The 27,235-nt window shown below is 37.6% G+C and overlaps 1 non-coding gene across 1 annotated transcript; it reads right to left on the bottom strand.

Moving 5' to 3' along the window:
* Positions 1-20,254: 20,254 nt before the first annotated feature.
* LOC148565140 (small nucleolar RNA R71) lies at positions 20,255-20,358 on the bottom strand. Its single transcript, XR_015885227.1, has one exon. It is a non-coding gene; the product is annotated as a small nucleolar RNA R71 (small nucleolar RNA).
* Positions 20,359-27,235: the final 6,877 nt, after the last annotated feature.

Here is a 27,235-nt window from a genome sequence, read left to right as displayed (position 1 = left end):
CAATGATATCAGTGCTCATGCAGTCTTTTGATGTGTCTGGATGCTGCATAGCTTTGACAGCATTCAACTTAAACTCATCCTTATTGACTCTCAGGGTTATTTACCCTGTTTGGACGTCAATGAGGGTTCGTCCGGTTGCTAGGAAAGGTCTTCCTAGAATAAGAGTTGCACTCTTGTGCTCTTCCATTTCCAGTACTTCAAAGTCAGTAGGAAAGGCAAATGGCCCAACCTTGACAATCATGTCCTCAATTATGCCTGATGGGATCTTAATGGAGCCATCAGCAAGTTGGAGGCATATCAGGGATGGTTTAACCTCATCAGTCAAACCAAGCTTTTCGATAGTGGATGCAGGTATTAGGTTGATACTTGCCCCAAGATCACATAGAGCTTTCTTGGTACAAGCACCCTCTAATATGCATGGTATCATAAAACTTTCGGGATCTTTAAGCTTTTCTGGTAAGCTTTTCAGAATGACTGCACTGCATTCTTCAGTGAGAAAAACTTTTTCAGTTTCTCTCCAATCCTTCTTATGGCTTAAGATCTCTTTCACAAACTTAGCATAAGAGGGTATTTTCTCAAGTGCCTCTGAAAACAGAATCTTTATTTCAAGAGTCCTAAGATAGTCTGTAAAGCGGGCAAATTGTTTATCCTGTTCTACTTGGCAAAGTTTTTGAGGATAAGGCATCTTGGCTTTGTATTCTTCAACCTTAGTTGCTGCAGGTTTATTTCCTACAGAAGTGGTTGAAGAAGCCTGCTTAAGGGGGTTGTTATCAGCACTTTCAGGTGTCTGATCCCTTATTGGCGTTTGAACGCCAGAATTGGGTGCTGCATGGGCATTTAACGCCAGATTGCCACCCTTTTCTGGCGTTTGGACGCCAGAACTGGCCATCCGTTGGGCGTTTAACGCCACTTTCTTACCCTTTTCTAGCGTTTGAATGCCAGAATCCTTCCTCTCTGGGCTCTTACTATCCTTAGAGGGATTTTGGGTAGTGGTTTGGTCATCCTCTGTCATTTATTCCTTTCTTGGCTTTCTGCTGCTTTGAATTGAGACATTTAATGTCTTCCCACTCCTTAATTGAACAGCTTGGCATTCTTCTGTTATCTGCTTAGATAGCTGCTGTCTTGTCTGATTCAAGTGTTTTTCCATATTCTCATTAGCATCTTTGGTTTCTTGCAGCATCTCTTTAAATTCTGCTAACTGTTTTGTTATAACAAGCAATTGCTGATTGAGTTCAGCAACTTGTTCTTGAGGACTAAGTTCAGTGGATACTGCATTAGCTTTTTCTTTCATGGAGGATCCACTACTTAAGTATAGATATTGATTTCTAGCAACTGTATCAATGAGCTCTTGAGCCTCTTCAATTGTCTTTCTCATATGTATAGATCCACCAGCTGAGTGGTCTAGAGACATTTGGGCTTTTTCTGTAAGCCCATAGTAAAAGATGTCTAACTGTACCCATTCTGAAAATATTTCAGAGGGGCATTTCCTTAGCATCCCTCTGTACCTCTCCCAGGCATTATAAAGAGATTCATTATCATCTTGTTTAAAGCCTTGGATGTCTAGCCTTAGCTGTGTCATCCTTTTTGGAGGGAAATATTGATTCAGAAATTTGTCTGATAACTGTTTCCATGTTCTTATACTTGCTGTGGGTTGGTTATTTAACCATCTCTTAGCTTGATCTTTTACAGCAAATGGAAACAGTAATAATCTGTAGACATCCTAATCTACTTTCTTATCACGTACTGTATCAGCAATTTGTAAGAACTGTGCCAGAAACTCAGTAGGTTCTTCCTGTGGAAGACTGGAATACTGGCAAATTTGCTGCACCATGATAATGAGTTAAGGATTTAGCTCAAAACTGCTTGTCCTGATGGGAGGTATACAGATACTACTCCCATAGGAAGCATTAGTGGGGTTAGCATATGACCCCAGAGTCCTTCTGGACTGTTCATTTCCACTTAGGTCCATGATGGAGAAATGGAGATGTTGTAGATTGTAAAATAGAAATAAAGTAAAAGAAAAATCAAAATAATTTTGTTTTTATTTTATTTATTTAATGCTAATTTGAAATTAAAGAAATTAAAATAAGGTGAATGGAAAAAAAGTATAAGTTTCGAAAATTAAAAGAAGAAAAATAAAATAAAATTGAAAACTAAAATAATTAATTAATTAAAAAGATTTGAAAAAATTTTGAGTGTGGATTTTCGAAAAATGGAGAGAGGGAGAGTGGTTAGGAAGTTTTGAAAAAGATATGTCTTAAAATTAAAGATACTTGTAAAAAAAAATAAAATAAAATAAAATAAATAAAAGAGAAGATTAGAAAGAGATACGATTTTTAAAATTTTAAAGATTGAAACTTTCTTAACAAGAAAACACCAAACTTAAAATTTTTCAATCAAAATAATAAAATGGGACAATTAATTCGAAAACTAAAAAAAGAAAAAGATTTTGAAAAATTTTATGAAAGGTTTTCAAAAAAATAAAAAATAAAAAAAATTGAAAAAGAATTTGTTTTGAAAAAGATTTAAGAAGATAAAGTTTAAAATTGAAATTTTAACTTGCCTAACAAGAAACTACCAAATTTTAAAATATTGACTAAGTCAACCTAAGGAATTCGGAAATAATGAGCAAATAAAGGAAAAGATATTTTAATGAAATTTTGAATTTAATGAGGAAAGAGAAAAATAATAAAATGACACCAAACTTAGAATTTTTAGATCAAAACAAGAAAGCAAACAAGAAAACTTTGAATGTCAAGATGAACACCAAGAACACTTTGAAGATCAAAATGAACACTAAGAACAAATTTTGGAAATTTTTAAGAAAATAACAACACAAAGGACACCAAACTTAGAAATTTTTATACATTGGACTTTAATAATTCGAAAATTTGAAGGAAAAATAAAATCATGCAATTAACACCAAACTTAAAACATGAAACTAAATTCAAACGGAAGACTAAATTACGAGGTTATTATTTTTTTTTTTAAATTTTCGAAAATAATTTAGAAAAAGAAAATACGGATTGTAAAATTTTAACCAAAAACAATAATAGAAGACACAATTTTAGTGACTCTAAACAAAAAAAATAAATTTTTCCTAATCTAAGCAACAAAATAAATCGTCAGTTGTCCAAACTCGAACAATTCCCGACAACGGCACCAAAAACTTGGTGCACGAAATTGTGATCGCACTATTCACAACTCCGCACAACTAACCAGCAAGTGCACTGGGTCGTCCAAGTAATACCTTACGTGAGGAAGGGTCGATCCCATAGAGATTGTCGGCTTGAAGCAAGCTATGGTTATTTTGTAAATCTTAGTCAGGAGATTAATGATAAGAGTGATTGTATTTATGAAAAAATAAATAACATGAAATAAATAGTACTTGTGATTCAATAATGAGAAACAGGCTGAGGTTCCAGAGATGCTCTGTCATCTGAATTTCTGCTTTCCTACTGTCTTCTTCTCCAAACACGTTTGGCTTCCTTCAATGGCAAGCTGTATGATCCTCTCGGATGAAAAATACCAGGTACGATCTCTGCACGGCTAATCAACTGTCAGATTTCTCGTCTCGGATGACAAATACCAAGTACAGCTACCTACGGCTAATTATCTGTCGGTTCCCGCTAGTGTTGAAATAGGACCCTTGTCCTTTTGCATACTATCACTGCGCCCAACATTCGCAGGTTTGAAGCTCGTCACAGTCATCCCTTCCCGGATCCTACTCAGAATACCACAGACAAGGTTTAGACTTTTCGGATCCCAGGAATGCTGCCAATGATTCTAGCCTATACCACGAAGATACTAATCTCACGGACTCGGTCCGTGTATTAGATACCCAAGAGATACGAGCTATCGCCCAATGACTACGTTGAGCTCAAATAGAATGGGAGTGGATGTCAGGCACGTGTTCATAAGTTTGAGGATGATGATGAGTGTCACGGATCATCACATTCTGCAGATTGAAGTACGAGTGAATATCTTAGAAAAGAATCAAGCATGATTGAATAGAAAACAGTAGTAATTGCCTTAATCCATTCAAACACAGCAGAGCTCCTCACCCCCACCTATGGGGTTTAGAGACACATGCCGTAGAAGATACAATATCCAATGTAAAATGTCATGAGGTATCAAATGAATCTCTAAAAGTAGTTTTTATACTAAACTAGTAACTTAGGTTTACAGAAAATGAGTAACTAAGTGTAGATAGTGCAGAAATCCACTTCAGGGACCCACTTGGTGAGTGTTTGGGCTGAGCTTCCAAGCTTTCACGTGCATATGCCTGAAGTTGGTGTTAAACGCCACCCTGGGTGCCAAAATGGGCGTTTAACGCCAAGAATGATGCCAGTTCTGGCGTTTTACGCCAGAAAGTTTTTGGCTGGATTGGAACACCAGTTTGGGCCATCAAATCTCGGGCAAAGTATGAATTATTATATATTTCTGGAAAGCCCAAAATGTCTACTTTCCAACGCAATTGAGAGCGTGCCAATTGGGCTTCTGTAGCTCCAGAAAATCCACTTCGAGTACAGGAGGGTCAGAATCTAATAGTATCTGCAGTCCTTTTTCAGCCTCTGAATCAAATTTTTGCTCAGGTCCCTCAATTTCAGCCAGAAAATACCTGAAATTACAGAAAAACACACAAACTCATAGTAAAGTCCAGAAATGTGATTTTTGCATAAAAACTAATAAAAATATAATTAAAAAGTAATTAAATCATACTAAAAACTATGTCAAAACAATGCCAAAAAGGGTGTAAATTATCCGCTCATCAGTCTGTCATAAGCACTGTATTCATTACAAGGAACATTTTATTTTCTACCTTAATAAAATAAATTCATAAAATGATGCAATGTATGGTTTATCTTTTTCATGAATTTGACTCTTTGAGCAAAAGTGACTTTCTTGAAATTCATAGCATATGTGGAACACCAAACTTAATGTTTGGCTATATACTCCAATAAAATGAATGAGTATTGATGGGTTGAAATCAAATTTCAACACCTAAACTCACCGGCAAGTGTACCGGGTCGCATCATGTAATAATTACTCACATGAGTGAGGTCAATCCCACAGGGATTGATGGATTGAGCAACTTTAGTTAGGTGATGAATTTAGTTAAGCAAACAGTTGATGATTTGAGTGAAAATTGAATAGCAGAAGCTAAATTGCATGAAAATAAAAGGGAGAGGGGAAATTAACAGAGAAGTAAAGTGCAGAAGAGTAAATTGCATGAAACTTAAATTGCAAGAAAGTAAAAGAGCTGAATCTTAAAGAGCAAGTAATGTAAATGACTGAAGCTTAGATTGCAAGAAATGTAAATAGCTGAAGCTTAGAGTGCAAGAAATGTAAATTGCTTGAATAGTAAAGGGATGTGGGAGCTGGGATTCAGAATTTAACAAAAGAATGTAAAGAGAGATTAAGCAGAGAAGTAGAAGATGAACTAAGTTGCTGAAGATCTAAACAAAAAAGTAAAATTGCTTGAAGAACAAAACAGAAAGTAAATTTAGATCAATTGTGAAATTTAAACGAGAAAGTGAAGATATCAGGGGATCAATGAGATTAGAAAGTAGATCTAGATCTCAATTCCTTCCTTGATCAAACAGAAAGCAAATTGCAGAAGAAAATGAAATTTAAAAATAGCAGAGAAGATTAAAACCCAACCTTAGATCAATTGTGAGGAAGAGTGGAAGATGATTCTTAGAATTTGAATCAATGGAGCTCTTCAACCTCAATTTAAGATCCAAAATAGAAAAGCTAAAGTTGCAGAAGAAGAAAATTTAGAACAGCAAATGAAATTTGAATTACGCAGAAGAAGAACAAAGATGAATTTCAGATCAAGAATTGAAACAGAACTTCTTCAATCTCAATCCAAAATTCATAAACAGAAAGTAAGAATTGTAGAAGTAAAACAAAGAGAAAGAGAACTCAAATCTCAATTCCAATTCCCAAATTCAAAAATGAAAACTAAAATTTAGCTAAAAGTAAAATTGAGCAAAAGGTAAAACTAAAAAAATGAAAAGAAGGTCCTCTACAAATCAAACTAAGTCCCATTTATACACTTTCTAATTTTGATTTTTAGAATTTGGAATGGGCTTTTTAAGTTGGTGAAGAAATGGATCCCGAATTGGCTTTTGATTTAAAATTGGATCATGGGGACACCTTCCAGGGGAGCGCTCAGTGATTGCACCTAACGTAGCGCTCCCTTTGCTTTGTGCCTTGGCTCATTTGATGTGTGACAAGCATTCAGCATAGCGCTCAGTGAACTAAGTTCATGTAGCGCTCTCTCTTGCCGTGGACAAGGTCCCCATTTCGACCCTTGGTGGATGCATTTGTGCCAATTCCTTTTGTGCCAAACATTCTTCATAGAGCTTAGTGAAGTGAATTCACGCATCGCCCTTTCTTTGCTTGTGTAGCGCTTCTTTTTGGTTCCATGTGTGCCTGGTTCGAGCCTTGGTGAAGCCATTTTGGCTAATTTCCTTGCCAAGTCCTTGTAGCATGCTCTTGGTCCATGGGTTCGATCCTTGCTTGCTTGATTTCTTGCTATTGCACCTTGCTTTCTTCATGGGGAGGCCACGAAAAAAGTGAAACACCTAACGGAGTGCTATGCTTTCTTTGGTTCCTTGTAGCGCTCAGTTGGTGCTTCAAACGTAGTGCCATGCCTTTGCTTCTTTGGCCTTGTCACTTTGGTGCTGGGCACTTGGTTTGGGCGCTCAATTAGAGAGCGCAGCGCTCAATCTTTGAGCAATATGGCCTTGGTTGGCCTTTGCTCCTTTGGTGCGTGACGCTTTTGTGCCTTGGGTCACGCTTTTCAAAGCGTGGTCTAAGGTCTAAAGCGTGCTCTAAGGTTCCTTTTTCCTTTTTTTCATCATTTCTTCACCTACAAGTAATCAAAACAACCAATCAAAGCATCACCAAATTCACAAGGTTTATAAATCATTCAAAAACCAACTAATTCTAGCTTAAACCTCATGATTTAGTGTCAAATAATTAATGGTTGATTGAATTGACATAACCATGCAATTTCACTCCAAATTACTTACTTATAATGTAAGAAAGTGCATAAAACCCAATGAAACAAGTGAAAAATGCTTCAAAAGCTAGCATAAGATAACTTGTCATCACAACACCAAATTTAAACCTTGCTTGTCCCCAAGCAAGCACTAAAATAAGAGGAAATGAAATGAAACTGAGAAGTATGCATGTCCTTATTTAGCAGATAATTGAACTTGGTTCATGGGGTTTTATGCAGACAAATGTAGCTCATTTATTCATTGCTGATAGATAAGAAATGTTTCCTCAAAGGTTCACTAGAGTTGCTGCTATAATGCCTTGCTTTTGATTGATCCCTTGCTTGCTTTTTCTTTCTTTCTTTTGCTTTAGAAAGCTTATTTATTAATGAAGGCTTGGTGGCAAATGTTGCAGCAGCCTGATACACGGAATCGTGATCTCACACTTTTCTCACAACTCCGTGCAACTAACCAGCAAGTGCACTGGGTCGTCCAAGTAATAAACCTTACGTGAGTAAGGGTCGATCCCACGGAGATTGTCGGCTTGAAGCAAGCTATGGTCATCTTGTAAATCTCAGTCAGGTGGATTCAATTGGTTATGAAGTTTTAGATAATTAAAATATAAATAAAACATAAAATAAGATAAAGTTACTTATGTAATTCATTGATGGGAATTTCAGATAAGCGTCTGGAGATGCTTTGTTGCTTCTGAACCTCTGCTTTCCTATTACCTTCTTCCAACCATGCGTGCTCCCTTCCATGGCAAGCTGTAGGATCTTCTCAGTGAAAATGGTCCTCTACGGTTTCTGCACGGCTAATCAACTGTCAGATTTCTCGTCTCGGATGAAAAATACCAGGTACAGCTACCGCATGGCTAATCATCTGTCGGTTCCCGCTAGCGTCGGAATAGAATCCATTGATCCTTTTGCACACAACATTCACAGGTTTGAAGCTCCTCACAGTCATTCCTTCCCGGATCCTACTCGGAATACCACAGACAAGGTTTAGACTCTCCAGATCCCAGGAATGGCTGCCAATAATTCTAGCCTATACCACGAAGATACTAATCTCACGGACTCGGTCTGTGTATTAGATATCCAAGAGAATATACTCTGGCTGTGGTCCAATGACTACGTTGAACATCATGTAGACCACTTTGTGGTTGTCAGGCATGCGATCTTGGCTAAGCGAGTAACGAAGATTGGGTGATTGTCACGGGTCACCCCTTCATTCTGACTTAACTGAATTAAGAACAAGAGTATATCTTGGAGAAGAAGTAGGCGTGAATTGAATAAAAAACAATAGTAATTGCATTAATTCATGAAGAACAGCAGAGCTCCACACCTTAATCTATGGGGTGTAGAAACTCCATCGTAGAAAATACATAAGTGAAAGAGGTCTAGGCATGGCCGTGGGACCAGCCTCCAAACGTGAACAATGGTCTATAAGAGCAAAGTCTGAAAACTTGATCAAAAGTCCTCTAATACAATAGTAAAAAGTGCTATTTATACTAAACTAGTTACTAGGGATTACAGAAAATGAGTAACTAAGTGCAGATGGTGCAGAAATTAGGGCTGCACATGGATCGGATAATATCCGCATATCCGCGGTAATTATCCTCATCCGATCCGAATTTTGCGGATATTATCCGATCCGCAGAGCCATCAGATCGGATTGGATCGGATCCGCACTATGGTCGGATCGGATTGCGGATTTGGCAGTGATATCCGCGGATCCGATCCGCAAATCCGCATATCCGCACATCACATATAAATAGCATAGTTTAAGAAAATAAACCCTAATATGATATGAATTTAAGTGTGTTATTTATGAATTTTATGATATTTTGTTTTTAATTTTTTATGTTGTACTTCAACTTAGAATAATTAAACTTAAATCTTGTGTTATTATTTTCTTTTTGTTATTCAAAAGAACTATTATTGATAATATTTTAGGAGTAAATAGGCTTAAACAGATAAAAAATGAATTTTTTGGATTTTTTTTGTAAAAATAGTCAAATAGAATCTTAAAATAGTTTTTTTTTAATTATGCGGATATACCCGATATCCGATCCGATCCGATCCGCAAGTATGCGGATCGGATCGGATCGGATCCGGCCTAAAAAATGTGGATATCGTATCCGATTCGATCCGATGAGTGCAGTGCGGATCGGATAGAATTTTAGGCTATATCCAATCCGATCCAATCCGTGTGCAGCCCTAGCAGAAATCCACTTTCGGGGCCCACTTGGTGTGCGCTTGGGCTGAGCTTTGAGCTTTTTTGTGCATAGACTGTTCCTGGAGTTAAACGCCAGCTTTGGTGCCAGTTTGGGCGTTTAACTCCAATTCCGGTGCCAGTTTGGGCGTTTTACACTAGAAAGTTTTAGGCTGGCTTTGGACGCTAGTTTAGGCCATCAAATCGCGGGCAAAGTATGGACTATTATATATTTCTGGAAAGCCTAGGATGTCTACTTTCCAACGCAATTGAGATCGCGCCAATTGGGCTTCTGTAGCTCCAGAAAATCCACTTCGAGTGCAAGAGGGTCAGAATCCAATAGCATCTGCAGTCCTTTTTCAACCTCTAAATCAGATTTTTTTTATCTCAGGTCCCTCAATTTCAGCCAAAAAATACCTGAAATCACAGAAAAACATACAAACTCATAGTAAAGTCCAGAAATGTGATTTTTGCATAAAAACTAATAAAAATATAATAAAAGTAACTAAAACATACTAAAAACTATGTAAAAACAAAGCCAAAAAGGGTATAAATTATCCGCTCATCACAACCTTTTGGCTCAATTTTGGTCAACATTTCTTCACCACAGACACATGGCTCACAATTTCTTCCTAGGAACATTGATGCCCAACATCTCTTTGGATCACTAAATGTTTTGTAACTAGGTTGCTCTTGATAGTGGACTTTTAGTTGGCAATCCCAGATCAGTTGATCCAAGTGGCCAAGCTTTGAAATACTCCTCAGAACCTACTTGTCCAAGCATATCCTAGTACAAAAATACCATAGGCATATGTCCTAGGGTTCAAGCTATTGGTGTCTAGCCTTATTGTTTGTTTCTTTGCCCATTCTTGGCTTTTCTCTTTCTTTTTTTTTCTTATTTGGTTTCATTCTCAAAGGGTATTCATTGATAACAGACTTTATAACAACAAACTAACTCACACTTCAAAGAACATTTTATTATGCAGCATTTGTTCTTGAGCTAATCATTAAATCAAACAAGTACCACCACTGAATTCCATTCTAATTCCCCAACATTGGACAATCACTTTTCTAAATCAAACATTTTTTTTCTTTTATTTAGGCAGAAGGGAAACAAAACAAAATTTTAGCAAATGTGTTATGACAAACATAATGCAGATCACTTGTAAGAAACAAACTACTCAGAACATGAAAGTGTAAAACATAAAGCCTATGGAGGCATCTCATGTTTCAGATATGCATCTCCTTTATTTAATTTTAAAAAGGAAACATGAAAGAAACTCCACCACCTCCTAGTTCTCATGCTCCTTGCTCCTGTTTGATTCTCCTTTCTTCTTCTTCCTCTTCTTGGTTGCATCTTGAGGTTCTTCAACAGGGCACCTTCTATCCCAGATAGGGTCTATAAGACCTGAGAGTCCAGCTTCCTCCAACCCATGGCGCATGTGTGCTGTATGTTTCTGGGTTCTTGCTCTCTGCTTGTCTACTAACTCTTGAGATTGCTCAAATGGCTTGATCTGTGGTTCCAATGCTGGCATGCTGTGGACCAAGTAATCCAACTTTGATTGGGTGTCTATATCATACTCCATTCTATCATAGTGCCTATGTTCTCCAATGGTATGATATATGTTCTTCCACTAATTCAAATTTTAAGTGTATTCCCCATACTTGGCCTGTCGCAAGGACAATCTATCATATGACTCTTGAAAATTTGTTGACTATTCTCTTTGCCCTTCAAGAACTCTAGCTTGAAATTCCCTTTGTTGTTCCAGCATCTAGAGTTGGAAATTGTCTTGCTTGTCCATCATTTGTTGCTGCCAATGTTGTTGTTGCTCTCGATCTTTTAGATACTGCTCCTGTTATTGCAAGTATAGCTCTTGTTGCCTTAAATACTGCTCCTGTGCTCTCATATTTTGTTGAGATATTTCTTCAATAGCCCTTTGCAATTGGCTCATGTCTATAGCACCAGGAGCTTGTTCTTCCTCCACTTGTGGTCTTCTTCTTCTTTCTTAGGCTCTTCCTTCCTCTTGGTTGTCATCATCAGTGGCACCTTCCATTAGTCTCCTAGTGATTTCTCTTCCCCCTTTCACCTTCTCTATATCTTCATCTTCAAAGAGCACTCCAGCCCTGTTGCACAGCCTCAAAATAGTGCTTGGGTGACAAAGCCTACTTGATTTGCTTGTATTCTCAGGCATTTCCTGAATGCTGTCTGCTATGAGCTGTGAGAGGTTGATTTCTCCTCCCTTTAAGATGCAATAAGTCAGGATAGCTCGCTGGATTGTGACTTCTGAGGTGTTCCAGTAGGAGTATGGACCTCCTCACCACCTCATACCACCCTTTGGCCTCAAGTATGAGGTCTATTCTTTTCAGGTGGCTTGGAGCTCCCTCTGAGTGCCTTTTCCAGTCTCTGTCTTCAAAACACAATCCATGTAGTATCTCATCAGGGTCATTCTTATCCTGCAATCTTTCCTCAAAGCTAAGCTCTCCATAGGTTATTACTCTCAACTGTAGGGCCCTCATGACTGATGGTGGACTAAAATCTACCTCAACACCTCTGACATAGCTCTTATAAGAGGGGCTATCTTGGCTTGGCTTCACAGCATTGGCGTAGAATTCTCTTATCATAACTGCACTGATGTCTGTTAAAGGTTCACACAAAAGTTCTCACCTCCTTTCCGTGGTAATTCTTCTCATGACAGGATACTCTCCACCCCTCAGTCTAAAGCCCATTTCTGGAATAACATGCTTTGACTCCATGAGCCTATGATACCTTGATTCATGGAATTGAGACTTGAATCTCTTTGTATCATAGGTTGATGGTTCGGCCACCATTGGCTCCTTGCCTTTCCTTCTAGAACTTGAAGAAGCCATGAATTAAAAGGAAAGAAAGAAGAAGAGAAGAGGTAGGCTTCGGTCTTGTTATGAAAGGGTATGGGAGGTAAGTTGATGTTGGGTATTTTATGTTGTTTTTGGACCAAAAAGAGGCTGCTGTACCGTGTTTGGAGTAAGGGTGTGAGTGAAACAAAAGCAAATAGATGAGGAAGTCTTGTATGAAAAGAAGGGATATGTGAGCTTGGAAGTGTCACCATCTATTTATAGTTGAAGCATGCATCATAAAGATATAACCCCAAGTGGGGGGGGGGGGAGGGGGTCGGCTAAACAAGAATAAAGGGTGTAGATTGAGTGAAGCCTTGTAGGGAGCTTATAGTGTAGACGGCTTGCATGCATAGTTGAAGGTTGACAAGGACTGCTCTCCCATTGGATGCATGTGGTTCAGCCTCCAAAGGTTCAAAGCATGCAGATTTTGTTTCACAAGAGAGCACACTTCTCCAAGCACATGTGACTCTCACTTTTGCCTTGTCATGACCGTGCTTGCTTCCTTGTTTTGTCTTCTTCTCAATCTTATTTGTCCTACAAAATTAAGTCAAAGCCTTATCTAAATCATGGTACGGTGGTGTGGTAATGAGTAAAAAAGAAAAAAAGATAATTCTACATGTTCCTTATTTAAATGACCAATCATGCTCCTTAAATTTTTAACAAAGATTTGGTGGACACCAAACATGTTTTCTGTTAAAGGATCCATGTAAAACTCAATGAGTATCTACCACAATTGGCACATTCATTATAAGGAACATTTTATTTCTTACTATGATACCATAAGCTAAAAAAAATTGAAGCAATGTATGATCCATCTATTCATAAATTTAATCCTATGAACAAAAATGATATTTCTGAAATTCTCTGCATATATAAATACCAAACTTAATGTTTGGCTACACACTTCATCAAAATGAGTAAGCATATATCCTAAGAAAGCTTGAGAAGCTATTTTGAAGTGCTTTTAGGCACACCAAACTTGGAAATCTAGTATATGCTTCAAGACACTATATGAAATTATCAAATATACTCATGAGAACTCAAATCCATGCTAGAAGGACCATTAATTATTAAAATTAAAACCAAAGCAAGAATATTAAATCATGGGTTGCCTCCCATGGAGTGCTCTTTTACTGTCACTAGCTTGACATTGGACCCTCATTAGGGTGGTTGATGATTGTGATGTCTCAGCTTGTCTCCTCTCACAGTAAGCTTCCTTCCAGTGCCTTGATGTTCAATCTCTGCATGCTCCAGTGAGAGTATCCTATTGATAGTGTAATAATTATCAGATTGTTGATTTGTCTCCAACTGCTGGTAAATTAGCTGCACTTTATCTCCCTTAAAAAATCCTTCAGTTGGGATCTTTTTATTTTTCCACCCTTTTGGATCCTTTTTCTTGCTTTTCTTTCCCTTTTTTGGTGATTTTTCTCCTTTGATAGTGGGCTATGTTTTGGAATCTGCCTTCTTAGTGGCTAACACCTCACTTCCTTCTTGCTTTTTCTCATCATTCTTTAGAGTCTCAGTCTCTTTTTGTCCTACTTTGCTTTTTGTTTCTTGCTCTGGAAGAGGATTAATGAGTGTCTTGTTGGTTTCTTCCTTCCACTGCAAGTCTTCTTTGCCAACCTCCATGCATTTTTCCTTTTCATCATTATGCTGTGCTTCTGGAAAGACATTCAGAGTAATGCTTTCATCATGTACCCTTAGGGTCAGCTCTCCTTGTTCAACATCTATGATGGCCCTTGCTGTGGCTAAGAAGGGTCTTCCCAAGATAATAGAGTCACTTCCTTCTTCTCCCAGATCCAGGATCACAAAGTCTGCTGGGAATATGAATGCCCCTACTTGAACCAGGAGATTTTCAATCACTCCTCTGGGAGATACCAATGATTTGTCCATGAGCTCTAGTGACATTTGTGTGGGATTTACTTCCTCTATGCATAGCCTTCTTATCATAGAATATGGAATTAGATTTATGCTTGCTCCTAAGTCACATAGTGCCTTATCAATGGTTAGACTACCAATGGTACAAGGCACGAAGAAGCTCCTAGGGTCCTTGAGCTTTAGTGGGAGGCCCCTTTGAATCACAGTACTGCATTCTTCAGTGAGCATAATGGTTTTCTTCTCATGCCAACTTCTCTTTTTGTTGATGAGGTCTTTCAAGAATTTTGCATATAGAGGCATCTGCTCTAATACTTTAGCAAGTGGGATATTAATCTCCAGCTTCTTGAAGACTTCAAGGAACTTAGGGAAGTGTTGATCCTTGGTTTCCTTGTTAAACCTTTGAGGATATGGCATGGGAAGTGTGAAAGCCTTCTCCAATTGCTTCTGTCCTTAAGAGGATTCCTTCATTACTTGCTTCCCTTCCCTTGAATTTTGTGGCTGGTCATCTTTCTCTTTAAGCTTCTCTTTGTCCTTCTTGTTTGCTGTCATCTCTTCCTTGTTGTTAGCCTCATTTTTCTCAGATGGCTCTTTGTCATTCTCCTTTGGCTTCTTATTGGCTTCAGTGTTACTCACCAAGGTTTTTCTACTCCTCAGTTGGATGGCTTTGCATTCTTCTTTAGGATTTGGAATGGTATCACTTGGGAGTGAGCTCGTTGGCTTTTCAATCACTGCTTGCTTGGACAGTTGTCCAATTTGCCTCTCTAAGTTTCTCATTGAAGCCTCATGATTCTTGCTTGTTAGTTCTTGATGTTTCATCATCTTCTCCATTAGTATCTCCAGGTTTGAGATTCTTTGGGTGTCTTGTGGTATTCGTGGCTGGTTGTGGGGTGTAGATGGTGAATGATAGGTATTTTGGTTAGTGGCTGGGTTATTGGGTAGATAATAGCTAGAATTGGGGTAGTTATTTTAGGGTTTTCTTATGGATTATGGTTAGTGTTTTGCTGATTGCTGTGGTTTGTGTAGGTTGTGTTTCTTGAGTTGTTTTGGGTTGAATTTTTCTGCAAGGGCTGTTAGTTTTGAGTATGGTTATCTCCCCATCTTAGATTTGGATGGTTCTTCCAAAAGGGGTTGTATGTATCTCCATGAAATTCATTCTGGCTGGATCCTTGGTTGTGCATGTAGTTTACTTGTTCTTGCTGCTGATCTTCACAATTTTCCTCTCTTTGTCCCCACCTAGTTAGTGGTTGATTGGTGACATTCACTGATGTAACTTGTAGGCTATCAATCCTCTTAGCCATTTGCTCAAATTGTTGCTGGATTTGTTGCTGCATCACCTTGTGTTGAGCTAGGATAATGTCCACTCTTTCCAACTCCAGTACTCCCTTTCTTTGAGCTGGTTGGCGTTGCCTTTGATGAGCAAAGAAGTATTGATTATTTGCCACCATATCTATGAGGTTTTGGGCTTCTTCTGCTGTCTTCATTAGTTGTAGTGAGCCTCCTACTGAATGATCTAGTGCTTCCTGAGCTTTCAACCATGGGGTAATTTTGGGAAGGAATTGTAATATCATGCTAATCATATGAATAAGCGGGTAAAGACTTGATAAAACCACTCAATTAAACATAATATAAATCATAAAATAATGGTTTATCAACCTCCCCACACTTAAACATTAGCATGTCCTCCTGCTTAGTTAAAGGAGACAAGATAAATGAATAGGGAAACGTAAGACTCATGCAATGCAACCTATATATATGAATGAAACTATATGATTCTTGTCTACTTGGTTAAAAATAAATAAGCTCTTCAAGACAAACATAAATCAAATTCTACTAATTCAATTTTATACAGTAAAAACAGGTAACATTGTAAGAAGACAGCTCATGAAAGCAGGGAACATAGAATTAAACACTGAACCCTCACTGATGGTGTATATGCACTCTAGTCTCTCAAGTGTATAGGGTAATCACTCTACCCTTCTCTAATCATGCTTTCTAAACTTTGTTTTTCACCTAACCAATCAACAATATTTAATGCACTAATGCAAACATCATGAGGTCTTTTCAAGGTTGTAATGGGGCTAAGGTAAGGGTAAGGGTATATATATGGCTAAGTGAGCTAGAATATGAATCTTTGATCAACCTAAGCTTCTCACCTAACATACACTCTATATACCTTTAGAATCATGCCTAACTACCCATAATCTTTCACTTTTGCGTTACATACTCATCTATTAACTTTTTCTTAAATTTTTATCACATATGCATTGATCTTTTTGAACTTAACTTAATTTAGAATTGGGGTAATTTTGTCCCCTTATTTATTTAAATAAATATTTTTAGATTTTTTTAATAGGAAAATAAACATAGCTTATCAATTGATAAGCGGATAATTTATACGCTTTTTGGCATTGTTTTTAGTATATTTTTAGTAGGATCTAGTTACTTTTAGGGATGTTTTTATTAGTTTTTATGCTAAATTCACATTTCTGGACTTTACTATGAGTTTGTGTATTTTCCTGTGATTTCAGGTATTTTCTAGCTGAAATTGAGGGACTTGAGCAAAAATCAGATTCAGAGGTTGAAGAAGGATTGCAGATGCTGTTAGATCCTGACCTCCCAGAACTCAAAGTGGATTTTCTGGAGCTACAAAACTCCAAATGGCGCGCTCTCAATTGCGATGGAAAGTAGACATCCAGGGCTTTCAAGAAATATATAATAGTCCATACTTTGATTAAGGATAGATGACATAAACTGGCGTTAAACGCCAGTTCCATGCTGCATTCTGGAGTCAAACGCCAGAAACAGGTTGCAAAGTGGAGTTAAATGCCAGAAACAGGTTACAAACTGGCGTTCAACTTCAAGGAAGACCTCTACACGTGTAAAGCTCAATGCTCAGCCCAAACACACACCAAGTGGGCTCCGAAAGTGGATTTCTGCACTATTTACTTACTTCTGTAAACCTTAGTAACTAGTTTAGTATAAATAGGACTTTTTACTATTGTATTTAAAAAAGTTTTTGTTTATCTTTTGATACTTTGATCACATTTGGGGGCTGGCCTCTCAGCCATGCCTGGACCTTCATCACTTATGTATTTTCAACGGTAGAATTTCTACACACCATAGATTAAGGTGTGGAGCTCTGCTGTTCCTCAAAGATTAATGCAAAGTACTACTATTTTTCTATTCAATTCAAGCTTATTCCGCTTCTAAGATATTCATTCGCACCCAAGAACATGATGAATGTGATGATTATGTGACGCTCATCATCATTCTCACCTATGAACGCGTGCCTGACAAACACTTCCGTTCTACATGCAACAAGCTAGAATGGATATCTCTTGGATATCTAATACAGGGGACCGAGTCCGAGTTATTTGTGTCTTCGTGGTATAAGTTAGAACCCATGGATGGCCATTCTTGAGATCCGAAAAGTCTAAACCTTGTCTGTGGTATTCCGAGTAGGATCTGGGAAGGGATGGCTGTGACGAGCTTCAAACTCGTGAGTGCTGGGCGTAGTGACAGACGCAAAAGGATAGTAAATCCTATTCCAGTATGATCAATAACCGACAGATGATTAGCCATGCAGTGACAGCGCATTGGACCATTTTCACAGAGAGGATGGGATGTAGCCATTGACAACGGTGATGCCCTACATAAAGCTTGCCATGGAAAGGAGTAGGATTGATTGGATGAAGACAGCAGGAAAGCAGAGGTTCAGAGGAACGAAAGCTTCTCTATACGCTTATCTGAAATTCTCACCAATGAATTACATAAGTATCTTTATCTTTATTTTCTATTTATTTATTATTATCATTCGAAAACTCCATATCCATTTAATATCTGCCTGATTGAGATTTACAAGACGACCATAGCTTGCTTCATACCAACAATCTCCGTGGGATCGACCCTTACTCACGTAAGGTTTATTACTTGGACGACCCAGTGCACTTGCTGGTTAGTTGTACGAAGTTGTGAAACAGAATTAAGAACATGAACGTGCGTATTGAGTTATTAGCGCCGTTACCAAGGAAGGAATGATCACGATTTCGCACACCAAGTTTTTGGCGCCATTGCCGGGGATTGTTCGAGTTTGGACAACTGACGGTTCATCTTGTTGCTCAGATTAGGTAATTTTATTTTAGTTTTAAGCTTTTTATTTCTTATTTTTGAAAAATACAAAAAATTTTCTTCTTTTTCGTTTTTCCCAATTAAATTTTTGAAAAATCAAAAAGAAAATTTTAATAAAATCATAAAACAAAAAAATATTTTGTGTTTCTTGTTTGAGTCTAGAGTCATGTTTTAAGTTTGGTGTCAATTGCATCTTCTTAATTTTCTAAAAATTATTTTCAAAAATTTCATGCATTGCATTCTTCATGATCTTCAAGTTGTTCTTGTCCAATCTTCTTGTTTGATCTTCATATTTTCTTGTTTTGTGTATTTTCTTGTTTTTCATATGCATTCTTAAAACATTAATGTCTAAAGAATAAAAATTTTTAAGTTTGGTGTCCTGCATGTTTTCTTTTCTTGAAAATTTTTCAAAAATAAGTTCTTGGTGTTCATCTTGACATTCAAAGTATTTTTGGTGTTCATCTTGACATTCATAGTGTTCTTGCATGCATCACATGTTTTGATCCAAAATTTTCATGCATTGAGTCTTTTTGATGTTTTTCTCTTTCTTTATTAAAATTCAAAAATAAAAAAAATTTATCTTTCCCTTTTTATCTCATAAATTTCAAAAATTTGGATTGACTTTTTCAAAAATTTTTAAAATCTAGTTGTTTCTTATGAGTCAAATCAAATTTTCAATTTAAAAATCTTACCTTTTTCAAAATCTTTTTCATTTTTTTATTTATTTTCAAAAATTTAAAAAATATTTTTCAAAAATATTTTTCTTAATTTTATCTCATAATTTTCGAAAATATTATCAACAATTAATGTTTTGATTCAAAAATTTCAAGTTTGTTACTTGCCTAGTAAGAAAGATTCAAACTTTAAGTTCTAGAATCATATCTTGTGATTACTTGTGAGTCAAGTCATTAATTTTGATTTTAAAATTTCAAATCTTTTTCAAACAAATCTCTTTCAATCATATCTTTTCAAACATTGATTCCAAAATCTTTTTCTAACTTCTTATCTTTTCAAATTTAATCTTCAAATCTTCTTAATATCTTTTCAATCCTATCTTTTTAATCATATCTATTTTTAAATAAATTTCTATCATATCTTTTTAAATCTTATCTTTTTCAAAAATTTGATTTTAAAATATCTCTTCTAACTTCTTATCTTATTATCTTTTCAAAATTGATTTTCAAATCTTTTTCAACTAACTAATTAACTTTTTGTTTGTTTCTTATCTTTTTCAAAACTGCCCAATTAACTCTCTACCTTTAATTTTTGAAAATCCCTTCCCTCTTTTTCAAAATTTCATTTTAATTAACTAATTGTTTTAATTTTAATTTAATTTCAATTTTAAATTTCGAATTTTAGATTTAAATTTAAAATATTTTTATTTTATTTTGTTAAATTTTCGAATTCTTCTCTCATCTCTAATCTCCTTCTATTTATTTATTCATCCACTAACACTTCTCCTCACCAAAATTCGAACCCCTTCTTCTCCTCTGAGTTCGAATTCTTCTCTTCTTCATTCTTATTCTTCTTTTCTTCTACTCACACAAGGGAACCTCTATACTGTGGTAAAAAAGATCCCTATTATTATTATTATTTTCTATTCCCTCCTTTTTCATATGAGCAGGAGCAAGGACAAGAACATTCTTGTTGAAGCAGACCCTAAACCTGAAAGGACTCTGAAGAGGAAACTGAGAGAAGATAAAATACAATAATCCAGAGATAACCTTACAAAAATTTTCGAAAAGGAAGAGGAGATGGCAGCTGAAAATAATAATAATGCAAGGAGGATGCTTGGTGATTATACTACAACTACTTCCAAGTTTGATGGAAGAAGCATCTCAATCCCCACCATTGGAGCAAACAATTTTGAGCTGAAACCTCAATTAGTTGCTCTAATGCAACAGAACTGCAAATTCCATGGACTTCCATCAGAAGATCCCTACCATTTTGTAACTGAGTTCCTACAGATCTGTGAGACTGTTAAGACTAATGGAGTAGATCCTGAAGTCTACAGGCTTATGATTTTCCCTTTTGCTGTAAGAGACAGAGCTAGAACTTGGTTGGACTCACAACCTAAAGATAGTCTGAACTCTTGGGATAGGCTGGTCACGGCCTTCTTGGCTAAGTTCTTTCCTCCTCAAAAGCTGAGCAAGCTTAGAGTGGATGTTCAGACCTTCAAGCAAAAAGATGGTGAATCCCTCTATGAAGCTTGGGAAAGATACAAGCAGATGACCAAAAGGTGTCTTCCTGACATACTTCCAGAATGGACCATTCTGGATATATTCTATTATGGTCTGTCTGAGTTCTCCAAGATGTCACTGGACCATTTTGTAGGTGGATCCATTCACCTAAAGAAAACGCCTGCAGAAGCTCAAGAACTTATTGACATGGTTGCAAATAATCAATTCATGTATACTTCTGAGAGAAATTCAGTGAATAATGGAACGCCTCAGAAGAAGGGAGTTCTTGAAATTGATGCTCTGAATGCCATATTGGCTCAGAACAAAGTGTTGACTCAGCAAGTCAACATGATTTCCCAAAGTCTGAATGGATGGCAAAATGTATCCAACAGTACTAAAGAGGCATCTTTTGAAGAAGAAGCTTATGATCCTGATAACCCTGTAATAGCAGAGGTAAATTACATGGGTGAAGCTTATGGAAACACCTATAATTCATCATGGAGAAACCATCCAAATTTCTCATGGAAGGATCAACAAAAGCCTCAACAAGACTTTAATAATGGTGGAAGAAACAGGCTTAGCAATAGCAAGCCTTTTCCATCACCTTCTCAGCAATAGACAGAGAATTCTAAACAAAATACCTCTAATTTAGAAAACTTAGTCTCTGATCTGTCCAAGGCCACTTTAAGTTTCATGAGTGAAACAAGGTCCTCCATAAGAAATTTGGAGGCATAAGTGGGCCAACTGAGTAAGAAGATAACTGAAACACCTCCTAGTACTCTCCCAAGCAATACAGAAGAGAATCCAAAGAGAGAGTGCAAGGCCATTGATATAACCAATATGGCTGAACCTACAAGGGAGGAAGAGGACGTGAATCCCAGTGAGGAAGACCTCCTGGGACGTCCAATGATCAACAAAGAGTTTTCCTTTGAGGAACCAAAGGACTCTGAGGCTCATCTAGAGACCATAGAGACTCCAATGAACCTCCTTATGCCCTTCATGAGCTCTGATGAGTATTCTTCTTCTGAAGAGAATGAGGATGTTATTGAAGAGCAAGTTGCCAAGTACCTTGGTGCAATCATGAAGCTAAATACCAAACTATTTGGTAATGAGACTTGGGAAGATGAACCTCCCTTGCTCATCAATGAACTGAGTGATTTGGATCAACTGACATTGCCTCAGAAGAAACAGGATCCTGGAAAGTTCTTAATACCTTGTACCATAGGCACCATGACCTTTGAGAAGGCTCTATGTGACCTTGGGTCAGGGATAAACCTCATGCCACTCTCTGTAATGGAGAAACTAGGAATCTTTGAGGTGCAAGCTGCCAGAATCTCATTAGAGATGGCAGACAACTCAATAAAACAGGCTTATGGACAAGTAGAGGATGTGCTAGTAAAGGTTAAAGGCCTTTACATCCCTGCTGATTATATAATCCTAGACACTGGGAAGGATGAGGATGAATCCATTATCCTTGGAAGACCTTTTCTAGCCACAGCAGAAGCTGTGATAGATGTTCACAGAGGAGAATTAGTCCTTCAATTGAAGGGGGACTACTGACGAGAGGAACTTTTGTGTGGTCTAGAAATTTGCAGATAAATCCTCGTTGCAAGTATAGTTTCTAAACCTTCAAAAGTCCTTTCATACAAACGTTTTGGTTGTCACAAGTAACAAACCCCTAAATAAATTGATAACCGAAGTATTCAAACCTCGGGTCGTCTTCTCAAGGAACTGCAGGGAAGTATGTTCTTATTATTGGCTATGGGGATTGTAAATTGGGGTTTTGAGAATGAGGAACAAGTAATTTAAGTGGCAATTAAAGTAGATGAAGAACAAGTAATTTAAATAGCAAGTGAAATAAATAAATGACTGTAAATAAACTTTTGGCAAGGTATGAGAAATTAGAGGTCCTATCCTGGCTATCCTTATCAATGATGATAATAATTGAATCTTAATTCCACTTTGTTAGCCTTTACTAAGATAAAGGAAGGTCAAGGGATTAATTGGATTGATCTTCGGATCCTGTTTTATTTTCTAAGAAAAGATTGGGATTCTTGAAGCTCAATTCAATTAACAAAGATAACAATTATCAAGCATGTTTGAGTTTGATAACTCCTGAGTTGCTGATTTCTTAACCAAAACCAAAAGGAGAAAAGTAAATCCACTGGAATAAGAATGTCTTCAGATTGGGAATAATTGTAACTAATACATAAAAGAAAGCAATATTAACTGAAATACCTCAAATAACATTAATCCAAAATAATAATCTGTAACATGGAAGAATTCATAAATTAAATTGCAAAAGTAAATAATCAACTAAAGTAATGAATAAAAGTAAAAGAGAAGCTTAAAGTAAAGGAATATTAAACCTGGGATCGAGAGTCACTCCCAAATTAAGAGAAATCCTAAATCCTAATCCTAAAAGAGAGAGAGAATCTCTCTCTAAACTAAATCTAAATCATGAAAACTAAAACTAAAGTCGTCTCCCTCTGAATGGATGCATTCCCTCACTTCATAACCTCTGGTCTATGCCTTCTGAACTTGGATTTGGGCCAAAAAGGGCTTCAAAAATCGCTGGGAGCATTTTCTACAATTTCTGGTGCGTGGCCTCTGTCACGCGTCCGCGTGGGTCACGCGGTAGCGTCATTCAGAGCTTTTCTTGTCACGCGGTCGCGTCAGTCATGTGGCCGCGTCATATGTGTTTTGCTTAAGGCGCGCGGTCGCGTCAGTCATGCGGCCACATCGCTGTTGATTCGCGCTTGGCATGCGTCTGTGTCGCCCATGGGATCGCGTGGATGCCAGTTTCTTTAGAAACTCCGTTTTGTGCTTTCCTTCCATTTTTGTATGTTTCTTTTCCATCCTTTAAGTCATTCCTGCCTTAGAAGATCTGAAACTACTCAACACACTAGTCACGACATCGAATGGAATTAAAGGTAATTAAAATAATTAGTTTTAAAGCATAGGAAACATGGTTTTCACATACATCATATAATGAGGAAGGGAAAGTAAAACTATGCAATTAATATGAATAAGTGGGTGAAGGATTGAATAAATCACTCAAACTAAGCACAAAATATATCATAAAATATGGGTTTATCAACTACCTTGTGTTTAAGGCCCAAGGCTATCCTTCTGTGACAATGGAGAGGAGGCATGAAAAGCTTCTCTCAGTACAGAGTCAAACAAAGCCCCCACAATCAAACTCTAAGTTTGGTGTTGGGAGGCCTCAGCCAAACTCTAAGTTTGGTGTTGAATCCCTACATCTAAACTCTAAGTTTGGTGTTGGGAGTCTACAAAATTGACCTGATCACCTGTGTGGCTCCTTGAGAGCCCACTGTCAAGCTATTGACATTAAAGAAGTGCTTATTGGGAGGCAATCCAATTTTTATTTATTTAATTCTATTTTTATTGTTCTTTTATGTTTTATTAGGTTCATGATCATGTGGAGTCACAAAATAAATACAAAAATTAAAAATAGAATAAAAAATAGCAGAAGAAAAATCACACCCTGGAGGAAGGACTTACTGGCGTTTAAACGCCAGTAAGGAGCATCTGGCTGGCGTTCAACGCCAGAACAGAGCATGGATCTGGCGTTGAACGCCAGAAACAAGCAACATCCTAGCGTTTAAATGCCAGGAATACACCCTGGGAAGAGCTGGCGCTGAACGCCAGAAACAAGCATGGAACTGGCGTTCAACGCCAGAAATATGCTGCATATGGGCGTTGAACGCCCAGGACAAGCATCACTTCGGCGTTTAAACGCCAGAAATGCATGCAAAGGCATTTTACATGCCTAATTGGTGCAGGGATGTAAATCCTTGACACCTCAAGATATGTGGGCCCCACAGGATCACTTCAGGATTTTTGGACCCCACAGGATCCCTACCTACCTCCACTCATACTCTCCCCTCTTCTCATTCATCCTCTCTTCCCAATAAACACCCTTCCCCAAAACCCTTCACCAATCACCTCAATCTCTCTCTTCCCTATTACCACCTACCACCCCTCACATCCATCCACTCTTCCACATAAACCCCACCTACCTTCAAAATTTAAAATCACTTTCCCACCCAAACCCACCCATTATGGCCGAACCTACTCCCTCTCCCCTCACTATATAAACCCCCCCATCCCTCCTTCATTTTCACACAACACAACTCTATCCTCTCTCTCTTGGCCGAATACACCTCTCCTCACTCTCCTCCATATCTTCTCTTCTTCTATTTCTTTTCTTTCTTCTCTTACTCGAGGGCGAGAAATATTCTAAGTTTGGTGTGGTAAAAGCATAAGCTTTTTGTTTTTCCATTACCATTGATGGCACCTAAGACCGGAGAAACCTCTAGAAAAGGGAAAGGGAAGACAAAAGCTTCCACCTCCGAGTCATGGGAGATGGAAAGATTCATCTCCAAAGCCCATCAAGACCACTTCTATGATGTTGTGGCCAAGAAGAAGGTGATCCCCGAGGTCCCCTTTAAACTCAAGAAAAATGAGTATCTGGAGATCCGACATGAGATCCAAAGAAGAGGTTGGGAAGTCCTAACCAACCCCATTCAACAAGTCAGAATCCTAATGGTTCAAGAGTTCTATGCAAACGCATGGATCACTAGGAACCATGATCAAAGTGTGAACCCGAATCCAAAGCATTGGCTCACCATGATTCGGGGGAAATACTTAGATTTTAATCCGGAGAATGTAAGGCTGGCGTTCAACCTACCAATGATGGAAGAAAATGCACGCCCCTACACAAGAAGAGTCAACTTTGATCAAAGGTTGGACCAAGTCCTCATGGACATATGTGTGGAAGGAGCTCAATGGAAGATTGACTCAAAAGGCAAACCGGTTCAGCTGAGAAGATTGGACCTTAAGCCTGTAGCTAGAGGATGGTTGGAGTTCATTCAACGCTCAATCATTCCCACTAGCAACCGGTCTGAAGTTACTATAGACCGGGCCATCATGATCCATAGTATCAGGATTGGGGAGGAAGTAGAAGTTTATGAGATTATACCTCAAGAACTCTACAAGGTGGCTGACAAGTCCTCCACTATGGCAAGGTTAGCCTTTCCTCACCTCATTTGCCATCTATGCAATTCGGCTGGGATTGACATAGAGGGAGATATCCTCATTGATGAGGACAAGCCCATCACTAAGAAAAGGATGGAGCAAACAAGAGAGCCTATTCATGGATCTCAAGAGACGCATGAAGAAGCTCATCACCAAGAAATCCCTGAGATGCCTCAAGGGATGCACTTTCCTCCACAGAATTTTTGGGAGCAAATCAACACCTCCCTAGGAGAATTAAGTTCCAACATGGGACAACTAAGGGTGGAACATCAAGAGCACTCCATCATCCTCCATGAAATTAGAGAAGATCAAAGAGCAATGAGGGAGGAGCAACAAAGACAAGGAAGAGACATCGAAGAGCTCAAGGACATCATTGGTTCCTCAAGAAGAAAACGCCACCATCACTAAGGTGGACTCATTCCTTGTTCTTAAATTTTCTATTTTTCGTTTTTACGTTAAATGTTTATCTATATTTGTGTCTAATTACATGATCATTAGTATTCAAGTGTCTATGCCTTAAAGTAGTGAATATAAATCCATCACCTCTCTTAAATGAAAAATGTTTTAATTACAAAAGAACAAGAAGTACATGGTTTCGAATTCATCCTTGAAACTAGTTTAATTATTTTGATGTGGTGACAATACTTTTTATTTTCTGAATAAATGCTTGAACAGTGCATATGTCTTTTGAAGTTGATGTTTATGAATGTTAAATATGTTGGCTCTTGAAAGAATAAGAAAAAAGGAGAAATGTTATTTGATAATCTGAAAAATCATAAAATTGATTCTTGAAGCAAGAAAAAGCAGTGAATATACAAAAGCTTGCAGAAAAAAAAAGAGAGAGAGAAAAAGGAACAAGCAAGCAGAAAAAGCCAAAAGCTCTTAAAACCAAAAAGCAAGAGCAAAAAGCCAATAGCCCTTAAAACCAAAAGGCAAGGGTAATAAAAAGGATCTAAGGCTTTGAGCATCAGTGGATAGGAGGGCCTAAAGGAATAAAATCCTGGTCTAAGCGGCTAAACCAAGCTGTCCCTAACCATGTGCTTGTGGCGTGAAGGTGTCAAGTGAAAACTTGAGACTAAGCGGTTAAAGTCAAGGTCCAAAGCAAAAAAAAAAGAGTGTGCTTAAGAATCCTGGACACCTCTAATTGGGAACTTTAGCAAAGCTGAGTCACAATCTGAAAAGGTTCACCCAGTTATGTGTCTGTGGCATTTATGTATCCGGTGGTAATACTGGAAAACAAAGTGCTTAGGGTCACGGCCAAGACTCATAAAGTAGCCGTGTTCAAGAATCAACATACTGAACTAGGAGAATCAATAACACTATCTGAACTCTGAGTTCCTATAGATGCCAATCATTCTGAACTTCAATGGATAAAGTGAGATGCCAAAACTATTCAAGAGGCAAAAAGCTACAAGTCCCGCTCATCTGATTGGAGCTAAGTTTCATTGATAGTTTGGAATTTATAGTATATTCTCTTCTTTTTATCCTATTTGATTTTCAGTTGCTTGGGGACAAGCAACAATTTAAGTTTGGTGTTGTGATGAGCGGATAATTTATACGCTTTTTGGCATTGTTTTTAGTATATTTTTAGTAGGATCTAGTTACTTTTAGGGATGTTTTTATTAGTTTTTATGCTAAATTCACATTTCTGGACTTTACTATGAGTTTGTGTGTTTTTCTGTGATTTCAGGTATTTTCTGGCTGAAATTGAGAGACTTGAGCGAAAATCAGATTCAGAGGTTGAAGAAGGACTGCAGATGCTGTTGGATCCTGACCTCCCTGCACTCAAAGTGGATTTTCTGGAGCTACAGAACTCCAAATGGCGCGCTCTCAATTGCGTTGGAAAGTAGACATCCAGGGCTTTCCAGCAATATATAATATTCTATACTT

Source organism: Arachis ipaensis, chromosome B5, assembly GCF_059453495.1.
Source record: "Arachis ipaensis isolate K30076 ecotype BB chromosome B5, ASM5945349v1, whole genome shotgun sequence".
Lineage (NCBI taxonomy): Eukaryota > Viridiplantae > Streptophyta > Magnoliopsida > Fabales > Fabaceae > Arachis > Arachis ipaensis.
The sequence above is the reverse complement of the archived record's forward strand: the minus strand, read 5'-3'. Positions and strand labels throughout refer to the sequence as shown.